Genomic DNA, 25,222 nt, shown 5'->3' on the forward strand with positions numbered 1-25,222 from the left:
ATATATATCATATACCCATATTGACTGACCAACTTGCACAAAGCCACACTTTCTAATCATTCTCAGACAGTTCCACTAATTGGGGACCAATTATTCAAGCATATATAATTTATTAGAGTGGCTTACTGTCTGTAGTCTGAGTAGTCCAACAATGGCTGTCTTCTGACAGAAAGGCCAAGGATACAGAAGTTGTTCAGTCCATGAGGCTGGATACCTCAGTTGTCCTAACCTGATGTTGGACTCCCAGGGATATCTTAGCTGTCAGTATTCAGTCTACATTGGAATCTCAAAGAAGTAGGTCCTAAAGCCAGAGAATTAATGTCTCAGAAACAAGATAACTGAACTTATCAAGAGAATGAGGTCAGGTAGACAAAAAGCAAGAGTTTCCTTCTTCCATGATTATCATTGTAGAAAGCATGGCAGTAGACAGGCAAGCCAGGGCACTGGAGAAGTAGCTGAGAACTCATATCTTGATACACAACCACGAGGCAGAGACATTTAACTGGGAATAGTGTGGGGTTTTAAAACTTTGAAATTTACCCCCTTTGAGTTACCGCCTGCAACAAAGCCAGACCTAATCCTTCCCAGATCGATCTACCCATTGTTGACCACGTATTTAAACATATGAATTTATAGGGGCCATTCTCAATTAAACCACCTAATGTCACAGAGGAACTGCAGAGAATAAATTAGGTCTATGAGTTTGTCCTATAATATAATGTCATATATGATATATGTTATGATATAACATAATATAATAATGTAATGCTACTTAGCAAGTAAAATATATAAATGTATAAGATATGCAATTTGCCTTACAGACATGAAAGATGCAGTTTTTTGTTGTAGGCGAGATAGCTAAAGAGGGAAAAGCCACTCACCACTGTCTTGATGATAAATGTTTGATGACTGGAACCCACATGACATAAGGAGAGGACCAACTCATACAAACTGTCCTCTGGCTTGCACTCATGTGTTGTAGAATGTGAAAACACACACACACACACACATACACACACACACACACACTGGAGAAGTAGCTGAGAACTCACATCTTGATACACAACCATGAGGCAGAGACACTTAACTGGGAATAGTGTGGGGTTTTAAAACTTTGAATTTTATCCCCTTTGAGTTCTCCTCCAACAAAGCCAGACCTAATCCTTTCCAGATCAATCCACCCATTGTTGACACACACACACACACACACACACACACACACACACACACTAAATCCAAAACAAATAAAGATCCAGTATTAAATCGTAAGTGCATAAAATTTGGAAACTTCCTAAAATTTGGAAAGCTGAAGCAGAAAGATCATGAATTTGAAGCCATCCTGAATTAAATAGAAGTAATTTGTCTCAGAAAACCAAAAATAAAGATCTGTATAAAATCAACAATGGACACACTGTACAGCTGTAGTATATCTTTTTGCTTCCTGTTACACCAAGGTGGCAAGTTAACAATTTTAAATGTCATAAGATGATAAGTATTTCTGTGAGTAGCTGTCCCCATAGCAAAGTTCTCATGGCTAACATGAAGTTTTTACTATATACATTACCTAGACTACAGAAATATGTGTTAAACAATTTTGTTGTTCCAAACAATTGGCAAGCTTTCTAGTCATCAGGAAAATTTTGGTGAAATTTGAGAGACTTAGAAAGATGCAGATGAATGTTCAACTATATGGAAGTTACCACCACTTATCCTATTCTTCCATTGGTCAAAGTTCACCTGTGCTAGCAATGACTCATGTGGCATTATCAATCAGTGACCCATTATACGAAATGCCAAATTTGTGTTGAACATCATGTATTAAAAGTAGGCAATGGGGAGATGGGGAGATGGCTTGGTGAATTGAAGCCCTGACAGAAAAGTATAGGGATGTGAGTTCATATAAAAGTCCCATGAATGATGTGAGCATCTGTAATCACTGCATTTTTGTGAGAAATGGGAGCTGAAGACAAGAGAATATCATCAAGTTTGTATGTATCAGGTAGCCTGTATGTGTCATTGAGAGACAAGAGGCTCTGTCTCAAAGAAGAAAGGAGGGGCCAAAACATCAGAGCTTGTTATGTCATACCTATTTACACACACACACACACACACACACACACACACACACACACACGAACACACACATGAACACCTATGCACACACACAACACTCTCACACATACACACGTGTACACACACATGCATATCCACACACAGAGACACACACTAGAATCATGTACAATTGCTGTTTTTAGATCCAACCCCTAACTTGATATTTTCAAAGATTTTTTTTTTACCTATTTAGTAGTTACATAAAAGAAAGGAAACAGAAGTATTGTTAAAGAGCGTACAAATTATTGTACTCAAGTGGTTAAATGACATGTATCATTATGAAAAAATGCAATAGGAAATATGACATGCACGTATATCAATGAAGCATTGATAGAATTTCCATTTTTTTAAAAACTGAAAATACAGAAATATTGCTGTGAAGTTGAATATACATTCATGCCTCTCCCAAAGCAAGGCCATCAAGATGTTTTCTAATAGCCTTTTTTTATTCACTATCCCATGGCCATTTCTTCTGCCATGTGCAGAAGAAAGCTGGATTGTGCATCAAGATTCCACTAACACCAAACAGTGGAACTGAAGTAAAGGTTAGTGATATTTTAAACCTTTCTCCCCTTCCTTGTATCATTTTACTGTCTAGCCATTTAACATTCATGAAAGTAGGTGAACATTAATTTTGGTTTTTATATACTTGTTTCACACATACTTAAAGTGAAGTACTTTGAGTATTACACAAAGTATAAATCACAATGCTCCTCCATTTAGTAGAACTGGGCCCTCTCAGTCTTTTGCCTTGAGTTTTATTTCCTGGTCTACAATACTCCAATATGAACAAAGAGAACATCAGTTACTTCAGTCTGGATTCTACTGTGATTGTTTGGGTGAAGGAAGGACTATCAAGGTATTAATAAATAAGGCATTATTTTATTTCATATCAACTGATAAAACTTGTTATGAGTTAGTATTGACTCACAATTACTGCAAACACTGGGAAGAGGTGTTCTGAAGGATGGACTCAAAACGAATAATAATTACTTAAGTTTTCTTTTAAAACAAAACTAAGTCAAACATTTAGTAAACATGAGTAGGGCCAATGAACTAGTAGTTGCTATGACTCAGAAAAGTATCTTCCTTAAGTAATCCCTTAGGAGCTGAAGACTTCAAATAAGAAATTGTAGGTGTATTTAACAGCCTCTCTACCCATGACACACACATTCAGGTCTTTAAGCCACCCCTTGACTGGGTACATACATAGTAAATGAGCTGGATGATACAGGTAGATGTATCTTGGAGACTGATTGTATAGTGTAGAGTACCTGCAGTAAGTTTATCCAAAGCAGGTCTAAGGGTGTCCACAGTAGGCCTAATAAACATGAAGACTACTGATGGAGAAATATTCTCAGGATATCTTCTCAACCGACACCCATAATGTCTCATCTAATTATCGTCACTTCATTTTAAATAATGCTAGCATAATCTGTCACTGCCATTGATTTATGAATTCATTTTCCTAACAGATATTGATGAATACCTATCAAATGCCAGGTACTCCACTGAGCACTGGAAAAAATAGTACTATGCCACATATAAATGTCACCTTAGCACCCTGAAATTCATACTCTGAGTGTTCTGATATATACAACATACACAGCAAAGGATTCTCCATGAGAATCACAAAGGGTTTCTTTAATCAGATGACTTTCCAGAATAGACCAGACATGAGTTGTCCTGAAGGACTCTGCAGAGGTCAAGGGAATCTAAAGGGTTGAGCCTCTCCTCTTGAATAAATTAGCTTTAATATTGGCTGTCTTTTTTTTCACCTTTTTAGATGCATTCACAGTGGCTCAAAATAAACTAAGTTAAAAAAAGAAACCTTGAAGACATTGCAAAATTTGTCATTTTTCTATGAACTTTACTCGATTTAAATGACTCATTCTTATGATTGGAATCAAAGCAGATGGTGCGCTGCAGAGGCTTAATGGGCTAGATGCTCCTTCTGAAGTACAGCTCTGTGACTGGGTCTTTTCTTTTAACATTTACTGAAGAATAAAATCAGAAGCTTAGGTACCAGCATGTCCAATATCTGTGCCATCCGATATTAGAATATAGGGTCTGGGATATAGTGTGATCAATCCCATAAGGCTTCTGCTTACAACTTCTCTCATAAAGAGCTGTTGTGGGATGGCTTTTGTGCTTCTCCATTTGTTTTCTCTTGTAAAGGAAAAAAAAAGGCTGAGTATATTAACAAGCCAGCTGTTAGCACTTCTTTGATATTTCCCTGTGGCCTACTCTATTAGAGGGGGCTAAGTTGTTAATATCAGTTGGATTTGTTAATTATTGGTAAGCAGTGCTTTGTGAGCATAGGATAATGGATTTGTTTTGTGCATTTATTTTTTAATGTGGCAATTTGGGGGTCCTCTTGTCATTAATAGGTTTATTTAAAAACTCCAAGAAACATCATCCAGATTTCCAAGTGTTCTGCCAAATTAAAGAAAAATAATACTTTAATTTAATTACACAGCTAAAGCAAGTATAATTTCTTGGTTTTGCTTAACACTTTACTTCCATTTCTGAGGATCCACTGTGTTTGTGACATGAACTAATGCTTTATTCAATTATTCATCCACTCACAGTCTACTTTATATCAGTTTCTTTGAGTTAGGTTTTGTGGAGATGAAAGCACTGGTAACAATGGGTAAAATCTCACCCTTGAGACTCCTAAATAGCTGATCCTTTCAAATAAAGTTCAAGGGCATTTAGTGTGGTGTTTGCTTTTCTGTAGGAGACAAAGACAAGTGCTAGTAAATTATGCTCTGGACAGTCACCAATGCCTCACCCCCTTCTCCTTGGTGGTAACCAAACTCTGGGATAGAGCAATGTATGCCTTTACAGCCCCATCACAAGAGACATCCACAGGGAAACCAAAAGACGAAGCTCTGTATTTTTAGCCTTCAGGAAGAGAGAGATAATAGAATAATTTATTTAACTGTATTTTTAAAGTGAAAAAAAATGTCCTATGCTGAGTGAGTTCACTCAGAGAATATCTCTGAAATGTGCCTTGTCTTGTCTGCTCATGAAACCCTCCCATTCTCCCATGAGGAGATCTTTAAGAAGCACCCAGCTTTAAATTCTAAGAGCACAAAACACCAAGAGGCTTCCAGAATTCTCTAGACCAGAGTCTTCAATTTCCTGAGACTAGGGTTATTCCTATTTCTCACAGAGGCAGAAGAATAATATAAAAGTGTGTCACAATTTGCCCACCTGATGACCTCTTTCAAGAGCTGACTATCCCCCAAGAACATTCTAAATTTCCAACTGAAAAATTTACAGTCCAGTGGAGTCCCTCCACCTCTCTTCATATATGAGTCCATGGAGAACAACAATCCAGAATAATCCTCCCCTTGGATCCAATATGGAGGCAATGTGAAGTGCAAGTATGTCCCCTGAGTCTTAAATGGCCTTCAACAGACATGCCCTAATGAAGCCAAGTTAAAAATTGGTAATAAATTAATGAGAATGTGCTTCTCAGTGGCAATCATCCATCCATTCCCTCTCTGAGCACCTTTTAATTATTGCTACTAATTACAGAGTTTGGTGGTCACTGGTTTTAAAAAGGAAGGAAACTTTCAAGTTTTCAAGACAATAATGTGCAGTTTTTGTGTCCTCTCACCATGGAATGACCACCATTTGCTCCTTACAGTACATAGGTCTGCTTCAAATGCTGGATAGTAACGGTGCTTCATCAGGCTCAGAAGGCATCTTATGGGTTAACTGTCATGTTCTCCAGAAGGAAACAGTGTCTTTCTGCTGTTCATCATCTACAGGTAACAGTGACAGGAGCACTGCTTCCTGCATGCCTCAGTCTTCATGGGGTGCCCCCAAAGCCATAAAAATGACAGGCTGACAGGCATTGTTTTCTCCGACATCTCACATGCATGCTGTTCATCCATCTTGTGCCTGGTTTAAGCAAAGCACTGTTCATCTGTGTGCTGATGATCAGAGCTACCGACTCTTTACATGTTTTACAGCCTCTTAAACACATCGAAGAAGTTTTAAAATGTGCTTAAGATTTTGTCAAAGTGATATGCGTTCTCAGTGATTTAGTTTCTCAGCGAATCATGGAGTGGATGCATGGGATGCCCTCCCCTCCTCCCTCCCTTGTTCTGTACTCATGGAATCTGGTGAAGGCAATAGTACTTTGGGGGTTACCACTGGCCATGTACTGTCATGTGAAAATTATACTTTTATGTGTTAGTAAGTAAATGGAGCACAATCCCCATGAACTAATCATCTCTTATCACTTAGTAATAGTAATAGTAATAGTAGTAGTAGTAGTAGTAGTAGTAGTAGTAGTAGTAGTAGGCTGGTTGTGGTGGCACACGCTGGTAGGATTTGCTGAAGGAGGCAGAGGCAGGAGGATCACGAGTTCGAGGCCAGTCTGGTATACACATTTTAATGGCCAGGTGGTGGTGGCACACGCCTTTAATCCCAGCACTTGGGAGGCAGAGGCAGGCAGATCTCTGAGTTCGAGGCCAGCCTGGTCTACAAAGTGAGTTCCAGGACAGCCAGGGCTACACAGAGAAACCCTGTCTTGAAAAACCAAAAAACAAACAAACAAAAAAGTAGTAGTAGTAGTAGTAGCAGCAGCAGCAACAGCAGCAGCAATAACTAAGAAACAGGGGATGCCACCATCCCTTTGAAAAGTAAGAGGTCATTGTCAAGAGCTGCTGTATAGAGTTCTATGACCATCTATGGCAAACTTGTACCCACACTGATGACCTGTCCCTTCCTCCAGTCACCAGGTCCACGTGATTGCTCCCTTTACAACTAAAGTAAGAGTAGATGGGTTTGTGGCCTGGGTTTACAAGTAATTATAAACTTGGTTACTTCTACAATTACTTCTCTGACTAACCTTTTCTTTTTGTCTTATATAAAAGGAATGACCAGTTATGATAGAGAGTTCATGATTAGGAAAAAAATTACAACCCCCCCCCCACACACAAACTGCAAACAAACAAACAAAACGAAACACAATGTATTCAGATTTTTATAGAGCTTTACACTTACAAGGTTTTCCATTGCTAATATATGACTCAGCACTCAAAAACAATAACCTTGTACTAGCTTCTAAAGAAAATTTTGAGTGGAGCCATTTTGCATTTTTAATGCACCACAGGATGTTGTATGCACCAGTGTTTTTAGTCATTGCTTTCAGCAGAGAAAACTATTGATTCCAGACAATGTGAAAATTTTCCCTAGCAGAATGAAAATTAGAATCTAATATAGGCAGCCAAGTCTTATTCAGGAAGCTGTTCCTTGGGAGAAACATGCAAGTAACCTGCTTCAGTCCCTCAGCGTAGGTTTCCTAGCCTTGTAGCTCACAGCAACCTCAACAAGACTCTGTCACCTCTGTCCACTCATACTCCTTGGGTTTAGAGGCACATTGAAGATCTAGTTATCCAAAGTCCCTAAAGTCCTTTTCCCACCAGGAAACTCCCTTGAATTAGCAACACTTCTAGGTATTTACTAAGAGGCTAACACAATTACAATTATAAAACACAATCAAATAAGCACTTAACATTGAAAGGAGTTAAGCCCAGCAGAGCTTCTCCTGATGAAATAAACTTCAAGTCAGATCCACAAGCAGCACAGTGAGAAGAAAGCCACCATTCTTCCTCCCCTGGACCAGGATGTTTTTTCTCCACCAGTTCCCCCTGGCTCTTGAGAGAACTAGTGCTTATTTGCATCTTCAAAAATGTTCCAAAAATGTCTCTCTAGCATTCTATTTTAATTTAATTTTGGACAAATCATAAAGTCACAAATTTAAAGCCTTGTGTGTTAAATGTTGAATTTGAAGCATCCAATAGGAAGGCTGTTTGAGTTGTGTTCAAACATTTTTTTAATAAATTTAATTTTATTTTATGTGTATGGGTGATTTCTTTATCTTCACCCCCCAGCTCTTTATGGACCCTTGGGACAAACAAATAAACAGAAAAACGAAGAATAAAGAAAAAAACATAAGATCACATACAGACAGACACACACAAAGAAATTTCCTAAGAAGTCAAAATCAGAAATTGTGATATATAAACAAAAGACCTGCATGTTTTTATCTTGGCTGGAATTTGCTGTGGTCTCATCATCACTGGTACAGACTAGCAAAGAACTCTCCTGTCTTAATTGAATGTTTCCCCTTAATGAGATATACATCTCTCATTAAGTAAAACATAATCATTTCGGTTGTGCTGCCCAGAGTTAAGAGGCAAACCCAGTTATGAGAAAACATAGCTCAGGATTGACTTTGGCTATTAAGACAAACAGCTGGGGTGCTTATTTAACAAAGCATATCTGGCCACCAGGTTCTCCCAGCATCCCTTAGTCCTTAGTTTCAGAGTATGGCTGGTGTACCCTGCCCTCTATCCTACCATTCTTCAGTTCAACAACTGAACTACCCTTCCACAGCTGCCCTTCCCTATATAATCCAGCCATTTTGCTATGGGGGGCCCTTTTGCCCTTTACCCTTTTGGCCATTCTCTTGGCCTAGGCCCCTCTTTGTTGGAGGCTTCTTTATTTACTTTCCTCACATTCCCTCATATGTCCCAGCTCAGTCAGGCCATGTTCAATCAGGACTCCCCAGATGTCACTGCCTCTGCCTCTGTTCCCCTCATATCTACAATAAACCTCCTCCACTACACCTGGCAGCTCTCATGTTCTTCCTTGTTTCTTTCTTTCTTTCTTTTTTATTCAGTTTATGAAATATCTTTGTTTATCATCCATGCCTTTTCAGATACTCCTTGTCTTCAAAGGAAAATTTAAATAGCTTTAAATTGTGTTTTACTGTTTGTTAATATTAGCAGTCTTTGCTTGTCTGTCACTTATAGGACAACTAATTTAAGCTATACTCCAAGGTCTAGAGACTACTCATTGTCTAATGATCCCTAGGAAGACCAAGGGTAACTCAACCTATTAACAAATGGAACCTCAAGCAAGGGCCACTGAGCATTTAGATAGCATCACTGAAATGCCTTGTTAAGCATTATATAGCTTGCTTGCTTCTTGGAAAGTCCAGCGGCATATCCATTGTATCTCCACTCTGCCACAACTCTACTCCATCAGGGCCTCTGCACATGGATCTGCATTCTTCTCTACCATTCAGCCACTATTAGGAAGCAGCAATGAACTGTGCAAAATCACATTTCAGTAGCTGCCTGCACATACTCAACTTTATTTCTTTCTCTACCAGTTACTATCCTAGAAACATGAGGAGTTGCTATCTTGAGCCCCAACATGTCTGTTCGTATGTCTACAAAAGAGATGTAGAGTACTATCCACCCAGTATCTCTGGGATTCACATAGAAGACTGTTCCTATTGCTTTACTATAACTTATACTGATACTAGACATTTTTTTATGAATACATGTTTTTTTAAATTATAATTATGTTGTTTCCCCATTTACCTTTCCTCTCTTCAACCCTACTCCATGTATCCCTTATTCTCTCTCAAATTTATGGCCTCTTTATGTTCACTGTTGCTTTTGTTCTTGTTCGTGTTGTTGTTGTTGGTGGTGTGGTGTATATATTCCAAAATACATAAATACAACTTGCCCAGTTTATTTAGTGTATAGGCATGTATATGATCTCAAGGACTGACCACTTGATATTGGATAACCCATGATCTTTTCCTGGGCAAGACCATGTCTCCCACTCTCAGTATTCCCCAGTGGCTGGGAGTTTTTGTCGAGAACTGAGGCTCTAACATGTCTCTCTCTTCCACGTTAATATGTCCATTGGTTTTGGACCAATGAAAATGAAGAGAATAAGAGATACGTTGGTGCCCAGTAGCAACTGATATATCTATGGAACAACTGCTGTACCAAAGGCTCTGGGATGATCACAGAAGAAGGAGGGATGACTGTAAGAGTCAGAGAATTAGGAAGTTTGTTATGGTAAGTTTATGAGTTTCCTACAAGTGTTAGAGAGATCAACTTGGCAGCCTCAGCAAGACTTGGGAATGGGCAATTGTCCATGAAGGTTTTTCTGTTTTGTTGGTTGGGTTTTGCTTTTATTTTTACCATTGACTGTTCAGTTCTAAAATGATGTCACAATTTTCCTGTGTTTCACAATACATTAATAACATTTTAAAATGTGTGTATATATATGCATACATAATGTATACACATACATACATATATGCACATATTCTTTTTTTATCTGGGTTTTATTTATTGTTGGTCACAATATCTCAGCTGCCAAAGTTTTCCATTTTTTCTGCAAATAGAGAAATAAAACACAGTGTTTGGAATCCATAATCCCTTCTATTCCCCATTCTCCCTGGTATCTTTCCAGAATTTGACAATTGCCTACTGCCTTAGCACATGCTTGACATTTTTAGAGCTTGAGCTGTCTTTCTGGTCTCTTGTGATTTACCTAAAATTGCACTCTCTCTACCCTAGTTCTTGGGGTTTCTTTCTTCCTTTCTTTCTTTCTTTCTTTCTTTCTTTCTTTCTTTCTTTCTTTCTTCCTTCCTTCCTTCCTTCCTTCCTTCCTTCCTTTCTTTCTTTCTTTCTTCCTTCCCTCCTTCCTTCCTTCCTTCATTCCTTCCTTCCTTCCTTCCTTCCTTCTTACCTTCCTTTCTTCTTACCTTCCTTCCTTCCTTTCTGTTCTGTTCTGTTCTGTTTTGATTTGTATTGCTTTGTACTTTTTCTCAGGAAGTTCATTCAAGGAACCATGGGCTGACTTGAAATTCTCTGTTACCGGGCTGGTCTTGAACTATAATTTTTCCATCTGGAATTATTTGTATGTGTCCTCAAGCGTGAGTTTTTATACAGTGCTGAAAGTCTAGCTGAAAATTTTTTTCCTTCACTATCTTCCTGATCTCATAAGAACGCATTGCTGGGTACCTGGCACTGCTCTTTGTGTGCATCCTCTTGTACAGTTCCAAGTTCATTTATTGTAAGTGTTGTATTTAGTGGAAGATCTGATGAACCAGTTAATGTCTATGTTGTGTAGAAGCAGAAAGAAACTTCACTTTATATTGTCACCATCCCTTCAAAGCAACTTGTTAAACAGCTCCTCCTCTCTGACTCTGCATGCAAGCTTGGATGAAATCCTCCTTCCTCCTCTATCTCTTGCATGTGTGAAAAAGCTTAATGCTGTTTAACACTTTTAAAAAAGTTGTCACCCAATGTAAATTTTATTTTATTTTCTTCTTAGGCCTGCCTCAGCCTCAGAGAGCAGGACAGATGGGATTTGGGTAAAGGCCGCCTCTCCTTCTCAGGCTTCATTCAACTCTCTGCTGCTGCAGGTTCATCCAGCCAGGTCAAGGGAGATGAAATTGGATGACTAGAGAAACGTTTTATTTATCTTTCTGATTTTAATCTGTTCTTGTCCCTTGAGTGTGACAAATGAGAAGACACAGGTTGTTTGTCACATGGAAACCTTTTGTCACTAAATTGGAAACCATTTGTTGTCACCAGCTTGGGATGCCATAACAGGACACCACAGATGGAATGTCTTCACATCTAACCCATCACACTTCTAGAGGATATAGGACAAAGACAAATGTGTCAGCACAGAACCATGAAAGCCCCACTGCTGTGGTCTCATCCAAACTATATGCCCTAGTCTTCAAATACTCATCCTATTGGGTTAGGCCTACAATGTATGATGGGGACAGAGTTGTTTCAACCCATTGCATTATACTTTCTCTTGACTGGGTATGCCCCAGAACAAGAAATGTCCTTTCCAGTTGCTGACTGCTGAGTACCATTCAGCCCCTAGTTTCTCTCTCATACTCTTGAGAGTAACATGTCCCTCTGCCCAGGGTTGACTTTTAAGTATTATCTTTTTATGAAGGGACACTTAGCCATTCATACTCTCCTTCCACAGTGGAAGCTCAGATTCTTCACACTATAATTCTCTTTGCTCTTCTAGTATTATATCATTTCCTGACAAGAATCTTTAGGTATAATTCAGGTAGAGCATGTGTCCATTCTCTCTCATCCTGGGGCAAAGTGCTCTGAGCAGTTTTGTCTGGGAGCCTGGGGTAGGAAATTCATCTTGAGAGTTACTTGGGGGATAAATGGCACATAGAATGCATGTGACACCCAGAGCTAACTCCTAATTTTTTTCATCTTCAATTCTTAAAAATGATTTATTGTTTTACTTATATGTATATATGTGTTTGGCCATGCAGTTTTGCGCATTTTTTGTATGTGCATATACCTATGGTAACCTAAAATAGGCACCAGATCCCCTAGACCAAGAATTACAGTGAGCCTGACCTGGATTTTATAAACTAAACTCCAGTCCTTTAAAAAGGCAGCAAGGGTTCTTTGTAAGGTCTGAGGCACTTTTTTTCCTGATCATTCTTGATTAATGTTTTTAACTCCTAATCTTCAGTAATATATTCTGAGGGTAAATGTCTATGAAAAACACACATGGATTAGTCTAGAAACTATAAACAAGATATTGTAGCTGAAATGTAATTAGTAGAGAAAAATAATGGGCTGAAGACAAACAGAAAAACAGGACTGAGATCCCATAATGCCTTAGGATTGGGTAAAGAGCTGGGTTCTATTCTCAGTGCAGTAGATGGCCGTTGGCATAATTTGAATAAGAGCAACACTCTTAAGTTTAAAGATGACAAACAGAACTCTTTCATCACCCGTTTCTCTCTTCAGGTCTCCTGTGAACTGGAAGCAGTGAGAAGTAGGAGGACATTTGCTGATTTGTAATTAAATAGAAAATTTTTTTAAACATTTTGGAACTTACTAAAAATGGTGCCAAGGTGGGACTGGATTCACATGGATCAGGTAACTACAATGGGCTACTATCACATTGGTCTGCAGTATGAGTGGTGGTCTTTATAAACTAAGGGCAGCTTTTTTGTGCTTCAGCTTCGGGCATATTATTTGACTTCTGAGCTTCATGCTATCATTTGGTGAGGCAGGGAAGGCTATAGTGAGATTGATCTACCAAGGTCATCTAAGAGTTAAATTATTTAGTAGCTGTAGGATGCTAGACAGCATGGCTGTAACATGGTAGCACTAAAGTAAACATTAAATATTACATGTAGTTAATTATCTCTACCTGCATACTGCACAGCCAGGTTAACATCAATGACAGCTCTATAAATGTAAGGTAAGTGTTATGCTCATTATACACTAGGAAGATTTTATTATATATTAGGTAGAGAGCAGATATGTGCCAGAATTCTGGGAGTATTTAGCAAAACCTTGACTTTAGGAAAGTCATTGAAATTACAAAGCCCCAGTGGTGCAATTCAAACTGAAGAAGCAGCAGAGTCAATAGTTCTTAATGGTTTTCTTCTAATTTTTATGAATTTTAACCTTTCTTCCTTATTTGATGTAATTTTCTTTCTTTCTTTTTTTTTTTTTTTTTTTTTTTTTTTTTTTTTTGTGCCTACACACAGATGAAATACTCTGCAAAATACCCATTTAGGTTCTCCACCTAAATAAGTTTTGTGCATAATTCTCATCATACTCAACTTTGAAGACACTTGAGATCAGAGAGATTTTAAGAATATATACATATATATATATATATATATATCAGTATATATACATATATATATATATATATCAGTAGATTACAGACACCAAAGTTCCAAAATAAGTGTTACCGTAAATCTTTCCAAATATCAGCTCAGAAGCTGGCTGCAAACTACTCAGGAAAATTCTTCCTTCAGTTGAGTATGCAGTAAAAAATTTATTTTGTCTATCATTCATTTGCTAGGTGTCTCTTAAGAAACTATGTCATGATTTAAACCAAACAAATTTGGTTTAAAATTGATCTGCTTTCAAAGCTATTTGAAAGCTGTTTCCAAGCTGCATGACTGTACGGTTGTTCTTTTTCTTTAATTCTTCATTTGAATGTAACTTTTGATTTGGTAAAAGATATATACAAAGTTTCATTAAATATGTAAAGATCTTAATCAGATTAAAACACTGCACCAAAAAAATCTTCTGTTACTCCTACCCGTGTTTTTTTTTTTTTTCAAATATCTTAAAAATAAATTTGACCCGAGTAAGTAAGTTTTAAAGATTTGACATGGCACTTAGTTATGATCTGATGTGGCAGGAACAACCTTCTGGGGACCTTGCTTCTAACTAACCACAGACCACAAAACTGTTTCTGTCCTTATTAGCAATGGGATCTCTTACCAAGAGATCTCAGAACAAAAGGTAAGAAAGACAGTTAATTATAGTCCAGACCTCACATGCAGAGTTAATGAATTTTAATGCACATCAATTAATAACTAATTGGGTTTTTGCCTGACTATAGATGGAGATACCAGGTGATGACAAGGATAGAGACCCTCTTTGTAAGACAAGAGCTATTTTCCTGTGACTCGAGGATTCTTATTCTTCCTGTCTTTAAGTCCAAACCAGAAATAAAACATTTGGATACTGTAAGCTTCTAAGGAGCTTTCTAAAATTCGAATTTTACATGTGCATTAGTGCTCAGGAGTATAGAAACTATGTCAGCAAACAAACAGAAAACCCTGTAGCTGTAGCTTTGCATGGGACGATGCTGTTCTAGTTCTTTTTGCATAATGTGCAAGCAATGGAGATTAATATTTTAAATTCTAAAAATAAGTAATTTGGGGAAATGACAGCAAAATAAGCAACAAAACAAAACAAAACAGGTTCAATGTCTTGATTTTATCCCCAGGCCAGTGAAGGTGAATTAGACCATAAATTATGAATTTTGTGGATCCAGTGTGGAAACTCTCAATAACGCTAAGAGCCAAGAAGTGTCTCCCTAAGAATGACCCTTAGCCAGAACACCAGAGAACATTTGTGTCTCTGTCACCTCTCAGCACAATGCAAGTGAGAAACTGGAGTCACCAGAGAACATTTGTGTCCTCGTCACCCCTCAGCACAATGCAAGTGAGAAACTGGAGTCAGAATAACGAGCTGCAGCTGAGTTGTACACTTTCTCCTTCTAGCCAAAGACAAAAGAGAAGAGAACCAAAAAGCTAGCATGCCAATATACAAGTGCCTGCGCCCAACCCAGATGGATCAGTGGATGAAGGCTGCTGCACCTAGACCTGATGATCTAAATTCAATCTTCAGACCTATGCAGTGCAAGAAGAGAACTGGCACTTGAAAGGTCATCTTCTGACCTGCAGAGGCACACACAGGAGTAAATAAAAACTGTAAAAGAAATAAAAAGAGCAGATGTGCAAACAAATTAAAAGAGAAGATTAGCAAGTATCTAAGCATAAAATGTTTATCTGGTTCCTCTTCTTATACTAAGTATCTGACTTCTAACAAGAACGAGGAGAAAGAAGCAGACAAAGAGGAAGAGGAGGAAGAAGAATATTTCAAAGTGTTTGAAATATCTGGATGTGCTTTTCCAAAGAACCTGGGTTCAATTCCCAGCAGCTACATGGTAGACTCTGAGGGCACTACATACTCATGATACACACACACACACACACACACACACACACACACACACACACACGCGCGCGCACATGCACATGCACACATACACACACACACACATACAGAGAGAGAGAGAGAGAGAGAGAGAGAGAGAGAGAGAGAGAGAGAGGAGAGAGAATAAAATAAATAAATAGATAAATTTAAAAAGTATTTGAAGATGTTTTTCCATTTTCATACAATTTGAAAATAATCATCAGAACCAGACTCTTATAAAATGTGGTTCTGGAAGTAGAAAACATGGAATTTAAGGAAACTGAAATTCATGTGTTAAAGATCCTATGCATAAATAAGAAAATTAAATGGAGTAAGAGATGGGAAGAAAGAACAGAAGAGAGAATACGAGGACAGATAACTAATACTAAGGACCTTTTGAATAGCTATATGAAAACCTACCTAAGCTTCATACATATACAAAAGAAGCTCAAATGGAGTTAGCATATAATGGAGGAGACAATTCCCTAACAAGACATCATACACTAATAAATAAAATCCAAGTACCAGGAATGGGATACATATTTTCGAGTTATAGGCCAAAGAGATTCCCTGAACCCACTAATACCCAGGCAAATGTACAGGCTGCGGTCAATACTAGTAAAAATTGCATATATGTATATTATATACATATATATATACATATATATATAATATATGTGTGTGTGCATGTATAATACAATATAGTAATATATGTGATATATTAGGTATATTATAAAACCATATATATATATATATATATATGGATAGCTAGGTAGATATAGGTATAGATAGAGATACAAAGACTGGATTGAAGGCCAAGGAAATAGGGTCCAAGTCCATGTCTCTTTTCAAAAGCAAGAATTTAACAATAATCTCCCAATGAAAATAATTCTGGAAGAACTCTAGATCTCAGTGAAGAAGCCCAGAATCTCCAGAATCAAATAGGAAACATTTTACTTTGAGTCAGCCTACTTCACAGCCTATCAAAGTTAAGTATAAAGACTCCCTTTTGCTATACTCTTCTCCGAAAGCAAGTAAAAAGAAATCTACAACAGAACTCTTTTAAAACATATGTTTTTATTAAGAAACTGAACTTTTTCTTTTTTAACATTTTTTATATTTTTTATTAGTCCTTTCAGAATTTTGTACAATATTTTTTAAGATTTATTTATTTTATGAGTACACTATCACTGTCTTCAGACACACCAGAAGAGGGCATTGGATCCTATTGCAGATGATTGTGAGCCACCATGTGCTTGTTGGAAATTGAACTCAGGACCTCTGGAAAAATAGCCAGTGCTCTTAACTGCTGAGCCATTTTTCCAGCCCCACAGCAGAACTTAACCACAAAGAATCATAGAACTCTCATCAACTACATAGATGCTCAAGGCATCTGTTACCAAAGAAAAGCTTTTGTTTTCATAACATGGAATAAGTGGAGCCTCCAAGAGTTCATGCCAATGTACACTGCTCCCACCAATCCCAGAACTGACACCATGTGTCCACCCCCATATATCCATCAGAATTGCCATCACACATCTACATACATCTTACATTTGATACTGACCCGTTATGTAGTCAGCCAACCTCACTGCCCAGTACCAAGGAGATTTCCCCCACTGCAACTTTCCTCAGTGGGAGACGGGAGAGCAGAAAGACACAGATAGAGTCCTTATGATGAGACCCTACAGCTCTTGCTGCCACCACAGACATCACACTTTACATTATGACATTCACATCGTTAACCATCACTGACCTCAGATGAACGAGTGACTGCACACTCCTATGCATCAGCTTCATAGCCACTTCTCTGTGAATAGCTTTTCTCATTGAAAGCAGTCTCTAAAACTGGGAAGAAATTTTCACTTGTTCAAGTGTACAGAAAACAATGCAAGGCTACAAGAACTCTTGATACAACCAAAGAAAGACAGCAAGTTTCCAGAGGTAAGCCAAAAGAAATTTAGTTATTCTTTAGGGAACTAGCAAAAAGTATCAGTTAGTAATGAAGCAAAAATAATAAAGATTAGAGTAAAGGTAAGTCAAATAAAGATTGGAAGAAAGAGTAGAAGAGTAGAAACAAACCAAGAGTTCATTGTTTTGAAAGATAAACAGCAGAAACAAGAAAAGAATCTTTAGCTAGAATAAAACAAACAAATAACCTTTAAACAGCTTTTTTTATTTTTTACAGAAATAAAAATATATTCCTAAACTCTGACTGGAATCATCAGAAACACTGAAAAGCCAAGGGGGGGGGAGAGAGAGAGTGAGAGAGAGAGGGAGGGAGGGAGAGAGAGAGAGAGGGGAAGAGAGGGAGAGAGGGAGAGGGAGAGAGGGAGAAGAGGAAGGAGGAGGAGGAGGGGGAGGAGGGATGGAGAGAGAGGGAGAGGGAGAGAGGGAGGGAGGAAGAGAGGGAGGGAGGATGGAAGGAAGGAAAGAAAGGAAGAAAGAAAGAAAGAAAGAAAGAAAGAAAGAAACAAACAAACAAACAAACAAACAAATGACGAGAAACAATGGAAATGGCAGCAGCAACAGTTTCCTGGTTTTAAAATACATTACAGTGTTTAAGGATTACCAGCAATATTGTTATAGCAAGACACAGAGCATAGGGAGGCCTGTGAGATGGCACAATTGGGAAGAGCATACATCAGAGTTTTCATTTCTAGCACCATGGAAAAAGCCAAGCATGGTCATGTGTACATGTGTCATGGTACACCTGGACCTTCAGCACAGTAAAGAGCAGAAACAGGACATTTCCTGGAGAATAAGATACCTAATGACTTTTTCTGCTCTCTCCTAACACATGTGCATATGCACACACACACACACACACACACAGAGAGAGAGAGAGAGAGACAGAGACAGAGACAGAGACAGAGAGACAGAGACAGAGACAGAGAAAGATAGAGGCAGACAGAGAGAAAGAGACAGAAAGATTGGAGAAATAAATATATGCATTTGTGATAAATCTTTTTTTTTTCAAGGCAGAGTTTCTCTGTGTAGCCCTGGCTGTCCTGGAACTCACTCTGTAGACCAGGCTGGCCTCAAACTCAGAAATCCATCTACCTCTGGCTCCCAAGTGCTGGGATTAAACACATGCTCCACCACTGCTCTCTATATATACTATGGAGAGACGATAACCTTTTCAATAAATGATATTAGAAATATTCACATACAGAAGAAATAAACTAGGATCTTATCTTGCAGCATATTTAAAACTTAAGTCAATGATGATCTGTATAATGATCACTTAGGACATAACCCTAAAATGCAACCCAAACCAAAAATATATAATCACATCCGGCTATGAAAGATTCACCATTACAAAGGAAATACAGAATGGGAGATCATCAACTATACATCAGTTTACAGGAAGACAAAGTATTTCATGTGTTAGGCTGAATTTTCCAGAGGCACAGAAATAGTATAATGTATATGATTGGGAGAGGGCAATTTTAGATTGATTTAGACAGCAGTCCATCAAGGAACGTGTAGGCTGAAAACTAGAATCTCAGAAATGGACTAATAGTGCAGCCTCACCTTGAAGTTGAACGTCTGGAAGTCCCTGGAGAATCCTGGTGCAAGTGTTCATTCAGACACTCCACTCAGCTGGTAAATCCACATGTCGATACTTTTCGGAAACATGCTCACAGACACACCCAGACCCATGTTTTACCAATATATTTTAATCCTCACTCAAAACAGTAAATTTGACAATGAACATTAGGAACCACTCTGTATGATCTCACAGGGGAAAGCTAACAAAGACAAGCTCACAGAAACAATGTAATTGTGGTTGTCAGGGCTGAGATAATGGAAACGGGAGATGCCAATCAAGGGTCCAAAGGTTTCAGTTAGAGAAAGTGACTGACTTCTGGGCACCCATGTACAGAAGTGAAACCCTAGTCCCACTGTAGTCTACATGCTTGTGTCACTAAGACCACACTTGTACATATGTTCTCACAGTAAAAACAAAGGCAATAACTCTGAGGTGATGCTGTGTCACTTACCATACTTCTACTGATTATTCCACTGTCATGGGTATGACAATATTAATTTATTTTACCTTAAAATAAAAATGTACATGTGAGACAGAAACAGACAGAGTTCCAATAAACAAGGAAGAGGAAGGGGATAAGGAAGATGAGGAGATACTAATTCTAATTTGTATTCCACATGAAAGAAAACCAAAAGCATCAGTAGCCAATTGATTATCATAAATTGAAATATATGAAAATATTTTCTGCTATCAAGTAGTGTTATTATAATTAGTATCATTTGCATTAAGACAGTATGTGGAAGTGGCGCTGCTACTCCTTTGTGCAGGCACGCTCATTCTCAATACATACTGAACTGCTTAGGGGTAAAGAGGGAGGAGGGGGAAGCATCCTGTGGCAGTCTGTGTCTGTGAGAGAGAAACTTAAAACACTAATCTATAGAGAAATTAAAATTTAGATGATCAATAATTATACCATACAAACATTAATTTTGGAAAAACTCGAGTCATCTTTGTAATTTCAAATAAAACAGACTTCCTGAGACTACCAAGGCTTACTCTTCTCAATCCCCACTTATATATCTCAAGGGTTTTTCTCAAGAAAAATACATTTTTTTTTTTTAGATTTTAAACATAGAAATTATTTTAGTGATTGCCAATATTTATTTTTATACTAGTCATTTTTTTCAATGAACTCTTTTCTAGTGAGTCCCTGTGTGGGGGACAGTAGTCATGAATTTTAGATTTTCTTTCATTGTGTTGTGCACTGGATTACAGGAGATCTCTCCCCTTCCTCCTTGTAGTGTTTGATCAGGCACAGCCTGCCGTATTAAAAATGGATGACTTCCCAAGTGATGTGTGTCTTTACTTCCTGGCTAGCTTCCCATATGGAGAAATAAGTGCTCATGATTATCTGAAGAAGTGTATTTGCATATTACTTCTCAAGCATATAATTATCTCCTATATTTTGGGAAGCATTTACGTATAGGCCTACAGCACACTGCATGTTTTCTTCAAAAGGCAAAGTAGCTAAAAATGAACGTGTGGAAGATGTGACAGTCATATCATGCTAGCTGTGTTTGTTACTGTGCCACTATATGATTTAAAATCCACAGTGCGGAGGGGTGTGCATCATACTTACTGTGTGTTTCTAATTGGCACACTTTGTTAATACAGTCCTTGATGCCAGAATTTTGTTGTTCGCATATCTGATTTAATATAATTAAATTACAGGCTTTTTTTTTTCCTTGTAATTTTGGAACATCAGAACAAACAGAAAGACTATGCCCATGAATACTAATTAATAGTAGTTCTCTCTAAATATAAATTGCCTTTCTTCAAAGACAACTCTGATAAAGATGCTTAGGAATGATTGGATGAAAAACTGGTCTCAAAAGATAAGTCTGTATCAAGATTTTCTCAGCTTCTTTTCTTAAGTCCCCAAGAACACAGCAACATTAGCTTATGCTTTGGCAATGCGGTTACATAAAAACTTTTCTTCTCTTTCACTAAGCTCCACTCAGTGGAATCCATGGCCACACTGGCTTTTAGTGATCAGGAAGTTGTCAAGGAAGCAGGTAGCAGTTGGAACACTTAAGTCTAAGACTGTGCCTGCCCCGTCTCCACCTGCAGTGCTTTCCTCCCCTTTAGCTGCCACCTTCCTCAAACCCACTGACAACCAGAAATGCTAGAGCACCATTCAACCCTTTCACTCCTCTGTCAAAGACGTCTTTGAGCATCTATTAGAAGTCAAGAGCTCTGTAGGTACTGTACTGGGAGAAAAATACTGAGATATTTCTTGCTTTCAAAATGGTGATTGAACAGTGAGAAGTGAACGAACTAGAACAACAGAGTAAAATGAAAAGGTCTATGAGACAGCTTAGGGATATATGATATTTGTTACAATAGCTGTGTAGCAAATTTGAAATCAGGCATTTTGATGCCTCCAATGGTGGTCAATTGGTTTGGCTCCTCAGGGTATTTTGTCTTTCATATGAATTTTATTAATGCTGTTTTTTTTCTATTTGTATGATGAATGTTGTTAGAATTTTGAAGGCAAGCAGCATGCCATTGGTATAAAATCTAAAACACAGAGAATGAATTAGAACTAAAGACTAAGGAACAAACTCACTCACATGCACCCAAAGTATTTTCAACTAAGGAGCCATCCGTACACTACAGAACATATCCTCTCCAACAAATGGTGTTGGAAAAACTTGATATCAATAGGCAGAAGGTTGAAACTGAATCTCCATCTCATACTCTGTACAAAATAATAATAATAAACAGTAAAAAAAAAATCTTTGAAAAGAATCAAAGACCTTAATGCAAAACATGAACCTCTTTGTAGAGCACTTCAAAATATAAACATAAGTAAAGGCCTCTTGACAATTACTCTAAGAGTTCAATAAATAAAATCAAGAGTTGACAGATGGAAGCAATTCATAGAAGAGATAGTCTAGAGAATCAAAGAAAATCTCCGCCTGCTATACAGTTAACATGGGACCGTTATATAGAATACATAAAGAACCCAAAACTTTAAATTACAAAATAGGGAGAAATCCAATCAGTAAGTGGGTAAATGAAATGGATAAAAAGGTGCAATTATATATGACCAATTCATTCATATATATAAATATATATATAAACTTCAATATCCTTAGCAACCAAGAAAATGCAAAATAAATTTAACTTGAGATTCTATCTCATCTAAGCAAGAACAGCTTTCACCAAAGTCAAACCAACCAAAGAAGCAAACCCAAATATCACAACTGCTGGCAAGGGCATGGGAAAGAGAGACTCTTACTGACTGCAACTGGGAATATAAACTTGTATGGCCCCTACTGAAGTCAGTATGTAGGTTTCTCAAAAAGCCAAAACCACAAACTAGAACTAGAACTACCATGTGACCCATCTGCACCATTTCTGAGACATCACACCACAGAAATACCTGCACATTTGTGTTTCACAATAGCTGACTTGTGAATACTGGTTCCCTTTTAACAGCCTACTGGGCAAAGGAAAGTACTGTGCATAGAGAGGAGAGTTTTACTTAGCGTACTGAATAATATAATTACGTCATTTCCAAGGCAATGAGTAGGCTTGGGGATGTCACAAAACACTTAAGCTTTCTAGTCTTTATATACTAAAATAAAAATAACGTGATTGAACTGGTAGTGTGTTAAACTAGCCTTAGTGCATCCATGATGCATAAGAAAGGTTATTAAAACTGTGGTTTCTTAAGAAGCACCCCAAGTTACTAGATGTCTGTATAACTAAATTTTTTTTCCATCCATGTCTTTAAACCATTAATGCATATAAAGGTTGGATTGTGTAAGTGTGAAGTCACATACTGTAGTACTGTTTTCATTTCAAAACTAAAGGCATGGAAGGTCAACATGTATTTATTAAAACGCGGCCCAGTTCTGATAATATGACTTTTAATATTTTATTGTTTGAGACAATTTTAGAAGTGTTTTAAAACCCAGGGAAGCTAAAGGTGCTGACTGAGCTTGTCTTGTCTCTGTGAGAATGGAATGTTCTAGGGACCATAATGAAGCAGAACTCTCACTGGAAGGAAGCATGAACAAGAAAATCAGTCCACCTTGCAAAGTGCTGGCCGTGTCGCAAATAAACTGACGTCCCAAATGGCAAACAGAACCCAGAACAGGCATAAAATCTTTTTCAAAACAGCTCCTGGGAAGCACAAATACTACTGATCTTGGGAAAAGTAGCTGATACAAATGCAGGGAAAAAAATGTGGCAAATGGAGTTGAAATTGAGGCAAAGACCATTTAATGTTTAATCCAGTGCTAACTACTCAGGCTCAGGGATCGTTTCCTCCACTCTCCATCTCCTTGTCTTTTTACATACTGCCTGCATCCCTTCCTGTGTGTGCAGGGATGCAGAAGCCATGGACAAACAAGGATGCAGATTCAGCCACATTTTCAGGACTTCGTCGTTCTATTGATGCTTGATGTGCCTGATCTGCAATTATCTATCATTAAATGAGAGTCAGACCCTTACATGGGCCAATATGTCCTGAGTCCAGATCTGAGTCTTGATCATGTCTAATTACCAATATAGTTCAACCAAGAGATTTGAGATTTTCTAACCAGAAATCAAAACAATTTGTCTCCACCCATCTGTATTCTGATAACTAACGCAGAGGTGAATTGCCAACAGTGTGTGATTTTTATCAAAATCACTGAGAATGAAGCAGTATATTTTCCTTTCATCCATAGCACCTGTCCTGCTAACACCTATTCTTAATGGTCAAATTTGAAATCTGAAGCAGATTTATTTTATTCAAAGTTTTTCTATTTCTTTTTTATGGGGAAATTTTCTTCATCTTAATATTTTAAAAACTTGAAAAAACTTCAATTATAATAGGTGCACAAGGTCTTTCTAATAGAAACACTATATATACTGGCTTTTTCACATGGAATCTCTGAAGACAGTTTAATGATAAAAAGATACATTAGTGATCAATATTAAAGATTCATAGAAACACATGCAATAGGGGATAGATTAATAAGAAGAATTAAGAAAGCCTTTATTAGTTTTTAATAGACCATTGCCTGGTGCTGATTTTTTCCCATTGGTGCATTTATCCAGGGTTCCCGCCATGCTACTTCAAACTGCTGTGCTGTAAATAATAAAAGATTAAAACCCCAAACCTGGAAAACTTAGAAAAAATATTAGAGAATTTTATATGAGATTATAAAAATCCCCCAATGATTTACGTTAAGAGACACCTTCATGGCTTCCATGTGCACGGACTAATGATGGCACCGGGGCTGGGATGGGCATGAATGCTACACAGAAGAATTGCCAGCGAGGTGATAAAGAAACTCCTCCACACTGGCTCAAGGTCGCTGACATATCTTTACTCCCTTTGTTGCAAGGAAACGATAGTCAATGCATTCTCTTCTATGTCTGGAGGGTTGAAAGTCTGTTCTTTTGTTTGCTTGTTTGTTTTGTTTTGTTTTGTTTTGTTCTCCAGGACACAGCATTTTGTTCTAAGGGACTTAGTATCTGGCAAGCATGATGGGAGTGGCTTTTTATGCCTTGTATTGGGATGGAATGAGAAGTGGATTCTAATGAAATGACCAGCCCCTAGGATACTGATGTCTGTGGACCCAATTTCACAGTCACTTTGGATTTGCCTGAATCATGTTTGTCCTTCTGTGCAAGACCCCTTTAATTAAGATGCCATGTCTTCAGTAATTATATTCTCATTTTTCATATTCCCACCTAATGAATATTGTATGGTTTTGCTGGTAATAGCTGAGTGATGTTTGATGTGGCTTTTCTAATATATACAGATAGATAGATTGATAGACACACACACACACACACACACACACACACACAGTTTCTAGCAGGAGAAAAGACAAAGATTATGGAGGGCCTCAGTTGGGTCTCTTTAAGATAATGAAGTAGAAAATAAAAGCCACATTGATCACAATAAAAGCCACATTGATAACATTGATTACTTTTCATTTTGTAAAATATGGAGCCAGGAGCCAGCAGACTATACATTGAGTACCTTCTCTTTTTGAATTTGAGTTGCTCTTTTGTTTGGCTGATTGATAACTGATTTTTTTTTCTGAAAGCAGGTTTGGCTCTGCAGCCTAGGTTAACCTTAAACTTGCCATTCCCCTGCCTGGGCCTTCCAAGTCCTGGGCTTTGAGCCTAATCTTTTTGA

The 25,222-nt window shown here is 37.8% G+C and overlaps 1 long non-coding RNA gene across 4 annotated transcripts in view; it reads left to right on the plus strand.

Annotated features, from left to right (window-relative positions):
• The window catches only part of LOC116070684, an 83,007-nt gene extending 67,696 nt beyond the window's left edge, over positions 1–15,311 (plus strand). For 3 of the 4 annotated variants that reach the window (XR_004110504.1, XR_004110505.1, XR_004110507.1), the window contains 2 exons: positions 12,753–12,884; positions 14,767–15,311. This is a non-coding gene — a long non-coding RNA (uncharacterized LOC116070684). Of the gene's footprint in view, positions 1–5,770; positions 5,811–12,752; positions 12,885–14,766 lie in introns of those variants that run through there. The other variant, XR_004110506.1, reaches the window with a different exon arrangement.
• The last annotated feature ends 9,911 nt before the right edge of the window (positions 15,312–25,222 follow it).

Source organism: Mastomys coucha, unplaced genomic scaffold, assembly GCF_008632895.1.
Source record: "Mastomys coucha isolate ucsf_1 unplaced genomic scaffold, UCSF_Mcou_1 pScaffold22, whole genome shotgun sequence".
NCBI classification, from domain to species: Eukaryota; Metazoa; Chordata; class Mammalia; order Rodentia; family Muridae; genus Mastomys; species Mastomys coucha.